At 39.6% G+C, this 8,460-nt stretch overlaps 1 non-coding gene across 1 annotated transcript; it reads right to left on the reverse strand.

The window, feature by feature from the left end:
* Positions 1 to 4,613: 4,613 nt before the first annotated feature.
* On the reverse strand, positions 4,614 to 4,721 carry LOC123253215. The gene has a single exon (XR_006506588.1). It is a non-coding gene; the product is annotated as a U6 spliceosomal RNA (small nuclear RNA).
* Between the last annotated feature and the right edge of the window lie 3,739 nt (positions 4,722 to 8,460).

Consider the following 8,460-nt stretch of genomic DNA (forward strand, 5'->3'; position numbering starts at 1 on the left):
GACCTGTCAACATCACCTCTACAATGTCTCTTGAATGTACTTTTTTCTTTCCTCAGACACTACTAACATTTTAGTGAAGCGCCTCATCACCTAATTCCTGGACTACTGAAATAGTCAGCTGGTGGATCTGACTGCCTCAAGTCTCTCTCACTCTAATCCATCCTCCATTCAGCCAGCAAAATGATTTTCCTAAAGCATCAGTTCAATCATATCATTCTCCTACTGAGTAAACCTTAGTGGTTTCCCATCATCTCCAGGATCAAATAGAAAAAAAAAAAATCTCTGTTTAGCATTCTAAGCCCTTCATAATCTAACCTTCTCCTACCTTTTCAGTCTTTCTATACCTTACCCCAATCACATACACATAGATCTAGTGACCCTGTGCAAAAACAAGAAATCTACCACTTGGTTCCAGACATTTTCTTTGGTGATTCCCCATGCCTAGAATATTCTCCCTCCTCAATTCCCAACTGACTTCTCTGACTTCTTTTAAATCTCAATTAAAACTCATGTCTTTTACGGGAAGTTTCCCTCAAATCCTTTTTTTTTTTTAAGCCCCTTATCTTCTGTCTTAGAATTGATACTAAGCTTCAGTTCTGAGTCAAGAGAGGAAAGGGCTAGGCAATAGAGATTAAGTGACTTGCCCATGGTCACACAAGTAGGAAGTGTCTAAGGCCAAATTTGAACACAGTATCTCCTGTCTCCACTGAGCCACCCAACTGAACCACTCCCCCCAAATCCTCTTAATTCTGGTGCCTTCTCTGTTGTTTTTTTTTCCTATTTATCCTGTCTTTTGTCTCTTTTTGTGTTCCTAATGTTAAGCACAGTGGCTGGCACACTTGTTGTTCTTCTGTCAGTTCAGTCTTGTCTGATTCTTCATGACTCCATTTGGGGTTTTCTTGGCAAAGATACTAAAATACCATTTTCTTCTCCAGCTCATTTTACAGATGAGAAAACTAAGCCAAATAAGATGATGTGACTTGCCCAGTGTCACAGAGCTAATAAATGTCTAGGGTCACATTTGAACTCAGATCTTCCTAGCTCTATGCCTGACACTCAATCTACCACTTTACACTTAATAAATATTTAAGATTGATTATTGTTAAAGTCCCCATCATGTTGTGTGTATATAAAAATGTATCCATCAATTTTATGACCTGGGGCATCGATCTACCAAACATATTGTTATAAGGGTGCAAATGGTGAACCCCTGGGTTCGGGAAGGAAACCTTTCTCAGGAATGAGAGGACTCCAAACTTGGCTTAAAAGTAAAAAGAAAGATTTATTAGTAAGATAGGATTAATGGCCAGCAAGACAGCATGAGTGGAACAGCCATGAGAGGCTTCTCCCAGAGTCCCCCAGTTCTGGGCTTTTTATCTTCTTTCCTGTAGTGTGGACGTGACTCCTCGCACTCAGGCATTCAGTGGGTACCAGGTCTCTGGGAGACCTTCAGGGCTTAGGCTATCCAGGTGTGTCCTGGAAGTGTATCTCTTTTGTCTATCTCAACTTAAAGGACACCCAAGGATAATGGCCTTTGCCTCAGGAGTCACAAGGGCAGGAAGGGGGAAGGGAATTTCTCAGTTCACAGCCTGCCTGAGTTAAGGGGTACAGGGTCCCTGCCATTTCTGCACAAAGCCCATATCAATATCACATGTGAGTAATTCCATCAGTATCATTTAAATTCTACTGAGTATTTGAATATCAAAACAAAAACAAACAAAAAAACCCCCAAACATTCCAGGTTAATGTAAAGCTTAGGGAGATATCTTGAAAATCAATAATCAATCAATAGGGATTTATTAAGCATTTACTAGGTGTCGATGCCCTAGAAATAGTACTAAGAGCTGAGGATAAAAATTTAAAAAAAAATTAAGTGAAGAGTCCCTATTCTCAAGGAGCTTAGAGTCTGGCACATATTTGCTGTATGACTAAGAGTGAGTCAATTTAACCTCTTAATGCCCAAAGCAAATCTTTAAGGCTATAAAGTTGCTGAGAAGGTGATAAACCACACGGATAAAGGGAGTTTCCTCATCTGGGAGTTCCCTACATCAATGAAATCACAAGCCAAGTTTCAATGCTTCCCCTCATGTTTATTCATGAAATATGAGGAGGACACCCATTAGTGGACCGTAAGTACTAAAGGATCTCTTGTTGCATGTTTCGGAATGACTGATGGCCTGAAACGTGGTACCACCAAGAAAACAAAACAAAACAAAAAGGCAAAAGAATGATGTTTTAAGGAGACTAAAAGAAGCACTACAGGCAACAATCTGGCATGACTCTGAGCTGCTAGAGACAGACAGACAGAAACAGATAGACACAGACCCAAATATGCGTGTGTGTGTGTGTGTGTGTGTGAGAGAGAGAGAGAGAGACAGACAGACAGACAGACAGACAGACAGCGACAGACAGATAGAGAGAGAGAGAGACAGAGAGACAGAGACAGAGACAGAGACAGAGACAGAGACAGAGACAGAGACAGCGAGAAATAGGGCAGGAAAGAGAAAGGAACAGCAAGCAAATGGCCCTGTCCTACTATGGAGCAAACACAGGTGGGAAGCTTTTTTGCTGAAATGCTCTGAGCAGGCAGTGCATCTGAAGAAATTCTGAATATTCTTCATGTATTGGGGACAATTCCTCTTCCGGTATAAGAACTCTGAATCGAGAACAAAACTGTTTAGCCTGTAACAGAAGAGAGTCAGGATAGCCAAGGAGTAAGCACCCCCGTGACTATTCTTCCTGCATATGGGCATTTTGCATGATAGACCGTTCAAGTTCCAACCATCCTTCATACATCAGTGGCCTCATGTTTAAGGAGTGGAGGTGGGGGAGGGCTGGAGCCCCGCCAAATACTCATAATCATTAGTAGCAGCTGGGTGCCATTCCCAGTTCTCCTTATTACTTGCTAACCAGTCCTGCTATCTTTTGCCATTCCTCGCTTATGCTCTCTATACTCCTGACCTAATAGGGGCTCCAAGGGTTGGTATCCATAAGTCCTTTGGACTCACCAAGTAAATGAAAGGCATGAGAAAAATCCCAAGTGTCCTCCTTATCCTTTCTCCTGGCTTCTGTGCTCCTTAGAAATGTAGCTCTAAGTGGTAGGTAAAGGGTGGGGCAGTTGCTCCTTTCAAATGCAGTAGGAAGGCAGGAGAGCAAAGGAAAAATAGCCAAGAAGCAGCTTGCACTACCATTCTCTGGAGTCCCAATAATCTTTGTGGGTGCGTTAGCAGGCAGCCAAATGTATTCTTACCCCCTAGATATCTGGGTGTGGATGTAGCAGCCCTCTCTAAGCACCTCTCAGGGAATGTGGTAGGCAAGGGAAAACCTTCCCATTTTGTCCTCAGTTAAACTCCCATGATCCCTATCCTTACTTAGCCTGTGAGTCACAGGCTGATATGCATCTGCATGGATCACTTGTGTTTGAGTAGGGGATTTCAAGCTACTGCCTGTCTGTAATGGGGAAGGGGGTGGAGGGAGAACTGAGTTCTGTGCAACAATATCTCCAGATGCTAGATGGTAGGCAGCTAGCAGAAACTGGAGGGCATGGGGCTGATTTTCTTTGTCAGGGCCACCCCCAAATTAAAAGCCTTGCAATATTTTCCATTCTCTTTGTGAACTGTATTTCTTTGTGTCCAAGTCAGGCTGTCAGGGAAAGTTTCCTGTGAATATGTAAGCATGCTTTGTGTTTATTTTTATTGCTTTTCCTCTGGTTTCCGGGACTGTAAGCAGACAGTCCCCACCAAAACTTTGATGGTTATAATATAATACAATTAACTGGCAACCTTTCTGTTCCTATGTAATGAAAATTATTGAGGTAAATCCTAAGATTTAGAAATGGAAAGGACCTTAACATTATCGAAGGTGTACCTTTATCTTTTTTTTGTGTTTCATAAGCCCTGTTTTTGCAGTTTGATGAAACCTATAGACTCTTTTTCAGAGTGATATTTTTTTTAATGCATGAAAAATATACAGGATTACAAAGGGAACTGATTGCTCTGAGATACAATTATCAAAAATATTTCCTTACAATCAAGTTTATGGACAGCAGGATAAGAGCCCCTGAGTGAATCCAACTCCCTAATTTTATGATTGAGGTAACTAAGATCCAGAGAAATAACTTGACCAAGGACACACAGATAATACGTAATAAAAGCTTTGATTTGAACCCCTGCCATCTAAAACCAGCCCTTGCCACTTATTCTATGCCGGAAGCATGATATTTCCTAAGGCAGTCAAGATTTTAACTCACCAAGGGTGCTAGAAGGGCCAAAATGACCTAATCTCTAGATAAAGAGCCAATCAGTAGAATTAGGTTGGCAGAGAAAATGAACATCAAAAATGTCCATTCTATTTCAAGAGATTTTCTTGAGCTCTCAATTCTCCCACTACATCTGAAGTGACATTCTCCATTCTCTTCTTTGTTCCACAACCCTTCACCTATCTCCCCAAGAAGGTCCCCAGCACCCAGTTTCCCCGCCTCTACCAAGTGTCCTATTCGGACAAATAAGTGACCCACCATTTTATAGAAAAACAGACTTTACAGAAACTTGTATGCTAGGTCAAAGAGATGAATCAATGACAGATTTTTTTAAATGAATAATCATTTTTTATTTTAAAATATGGGATGCTTCACAAAATGTACATGTCATCTTTGTTCAAGAGCCAAGCTAATCTTCTCTGGATCACTCTAATTTAAGGATATATGCTAGCAAAGAGAGCACTGACTAATAGACTATTGTTAGATGATAAGCAATAGATGATTGATAGACAGTAGAGATGATTGATTTATAGATAATAGATTTTAAAGACAGATAGATGCGTGTATAAATACCTGTGAATACATATGTATATATGTTTCCTCTAATGTGCACTTTGGTAGAAATACGATGCCTTTAAGTATTCTTGTTGGAACTTTTTTTTTTTAAACCCTTTAACCTGTGTGTATTGGCTCCTAGGTGGAAGAGTGGTAAGGGTGGGCAATGGGGGTCAAGTGACTTGCCCAGGGTCACACAGCTGGGAAGTGTCTGAGGCCGGATTTGAACCTAGGACCTCCTGTCTCTAGGCCTGACTCTCAACCCACTGAGCTACCCAGCTACCCCCTGGAACTCTCTTTTTGATGATAGTTGTTAATGCTCGTATTTCATAAATCCTCCTTAAATTCTTTGCTCTGAGGAGGAGGCAATATTGGGTTTTTTAAGGCCCTGCCAGTAGATTTGGTGGATCTTAGCAAGCTGGAAAAGCATAGATTGGGAGCTGTATGATAAATACATTATGTCTTTCAAGAAATGGTCCATTAAGGTATAGAGGAAAATTCTTAAGAACCGATTACACTCTGCATAATGTTATCTATAAAATAAAGCTTCTTTACTCAATTGGTTTCTTGACAAAATATGAATGTGCATATACGTTAGTATGTACATATTATTATATTATATATTATAATGTAATATTTTATATATTATGTCGCAATCCAGGTCTACATTAATCTGGATATTATTTTAAGGGTGCTCAAAAACTGACTCTTGTATTGCTTATGATTGATTTCTGTATCCTTGAGTTAAATTGAACCTCCACCTTGCCAAATTCCTAGCCCTTCCCAAAGGCTACACTATGGAATACTGGTCAGTTATCTCAGTCTCCTTATTTTACCTAAAACAATCAATTAATATATGTATCAAACAACTGTAGATGCCTGAGGCCATATGAACTCCTGATCTAGGTGTTAGCTCTCTCTATTGTTTTAGGTTCCCACAGTTTGTATCTTGTGGTGATTACCTCATAGTGCCAATGTATCAGACCACTTGTTTTTTCCCTTCTCCCTATACTGTTGTAACTCCAATAAACGAGCAGTATGTCAGCTAAGGGTTAAGCTCTGAACCATCTAAGCTCTGAACCATGGAAGCTCTTGACCATCAGAACTTACTCACTGTCTGACTACCTTATGCCAGAACTTTCTTTGTCTGTGTGTCTTTATGTTCTCTCTCCATTAGTCCTTAACCCTAAACCCATTTTCTCTCAGTCCTTGGTTCCCCTTTCTGAGTGTCCTACCCACTAGGAATCTTTGTGGAGCTCTTGGACAGCTACCTATTATATATATTAATTCATTTCAAATATTTCTGGTTTGATATTATTGTCTCTCTTGCTCTTAGGGATCCAAACCCATATTTCATTACGAGTACTTAAATATTATACAATGCCTAGGGAGAAAAGCTTTGAAAAGTAATGAATGGAAGGCAGCTAGGTAGCTCAGTGGTCTGAGAGTAAGGCCTAGAGATGGGAGGTCCTGGGTTCAAATCTGGTCTCAGCCACTTCCCAGCTGTGTGACCCTGGGCAAGTCACTTAACCCTATTACCTAACACTTTCCACTCTTCTGCTTTGGAACCAATACACAGTATTGATTCCAAGAGAAAAGGTAAGGGTTTTAAAAAAAAGCAAAGAATGTCAGTTTCTATTATTATAGTGTGATTTACAGCCACATACAAAACTTCTAAGAAACTTGGTAAATTTTGTTTTGTTTTATTTTGAGTTTTATTTCTTCTTTACTTATACTTTAAAGTCCATGTTAAAAGTTGCTGAAGAATGCAGCAAAGCCCACTAAACAAGTGACATCAGCATTCATACACAGTTTCTCAGCCTGCCCTCAAAACACTCACCTTGGAGGCCATGCAGACATAACTATGAACAAGAAACAATTACATTTCTACATGGTAGGGCACAACTATTTTATACATCATCACATGTACTTTAAAACTTCAAAAGATTCCTGAAATCTTTGTTGTGGGACCTCCCTCCATTGTAAATTATGTCCCCTCAAAAGCCTGATAAAAGGTACTTTTCCAGTTTCTGTGGCCAGAACAAATTTACTATCTGCCGGTTGGCTTTCTGTCAAGTCTTCTGAATTTACCTAGACTAGTCGTGTGAGAGATATGTAGACTGTCATCTGGCCAGTATGTGAAGTTTTTTTTTTACCTTAGTAGACCACACTAGAGCTTTGAATAAATGAACAAATGAATGAATGAAAAAGCATTTATTAAATACTCAATGTATGCAAAGCTATTTCAAGCACAGAAGATACAAAATACAAAGATAGGAAAGTAAGACAGTCTCTGAGGCAACTAAGTAAGTAGCACAGCGGACAGGAGGTTGGGCCTAGAGTCAGACTCATTTTACTGAGTTCAAATATGGTCTTAGGAACTTACTAGATGTGTCATCCTGTGCAAGTCACTTAGCCATGTTTGCCTTACTTTCCTCATCTGTAAAATGAGCTGGTGAAAGAAATCACTCCAGTATCTTTGCCATGAAAACCCCAAATGACATCATTAAGAATCAAACACAACTGAAAGTGACTGAACAACAATCAAGACACTCCCTACTCTCAAGAAGCTCATTCTGCTGGGCGGAGGCAACAGTTTTCATCTGCATCATATGGAAATGTCAAATGGCTCTTAGGTCTAGCAGCAAAGCAAATGGTAATGTGTCTTCCTTAATGTTATTTCTACAGACACAACTATATCCAATCACCAAGGCTCACAAAACTATAAATGAAACAGTTCCTGATCTCAAGAAGTTCACATTCTATAAGAGAAACAATATGGATGGATAGATAGATAGATAGATAGATAGATAGATAGATAGATGGATAGATGGATGGTTGGATGGAAGATGGATAGATAGATAGAATAGACAGACAGACACACAGCTAGATAGAGATATATTCTATCTAGAGATATTCAAGGTAATTTTTGGGGGGAGTCACTAGCTCCTAGGGTGAGGGGAGAGTAGGAAAGGCCTCATGCAGGATCTTCAAGGAAAGAAAACATTTTAAGAAGCAAAGGTGAGCTATAAATCATTTCAAGTAGATAACTTGTACTCTATCAGGGTATCTAGAGTACACGAAGACTCAGAAACTTGGTGTCCATCACCTGTCATTACAATTGCCAAATCCAGTTCATTTCCATTCAACAAGGATTTCTTGTTCTAAGCACCATGGGCCTGACTTGAGATATAAGATAAGAAACAAAGCAAAATCCAAGTCCTGGAGTCTAGGAGCTTCGGTCCTGCTTGAGATTACAATAAGTATACAGGTAAATAAGTACAAGATAATTTGAGGATGGAGAGGGTGCTAACAAACACAAATAATTATAGACCTAGAATTTTAGAGCTTTAAAGGACCTCAGACAATATCTATTTTAAATTCTGGCTTAGTCATTAAGGCCCCCTTCTCCCTGTCTCCCTCCATCATATCCCCATGGTTTCAAAAGATATAAACAGGACATATGTACTTAATCTGTCTGAGACAGTTGAAATTTCTTTTATTAAATATACTTTAACATTTCTAAAAAACTGTGAAATAAAAATCAATTGAACCCTCCCATTGAGTTCTTAAGCTCTCCTGAGACTTGAGTCAGAACAGGAAAGATTAAGGAGTTGACAATCACTATGAGGGTTGGCTTCCAAGCC

The sequence above is a fragment of the Gracilinanus agilis genome, chromosome 6 (genome assembly GCF_016433145.1).
Source record: "Gracilinanus agilis isolate LMUSP501 chromosome 6, AgileGrace, whole genome shotgun sequence".
Taxonomy (NCBI): domain Eukaryota; kingdom Metazoa; phylum Chordata; class Mammalia; order Didelphimorphia; family Didelphidae; genus Gracilinanus; species Gracilinanus agilis.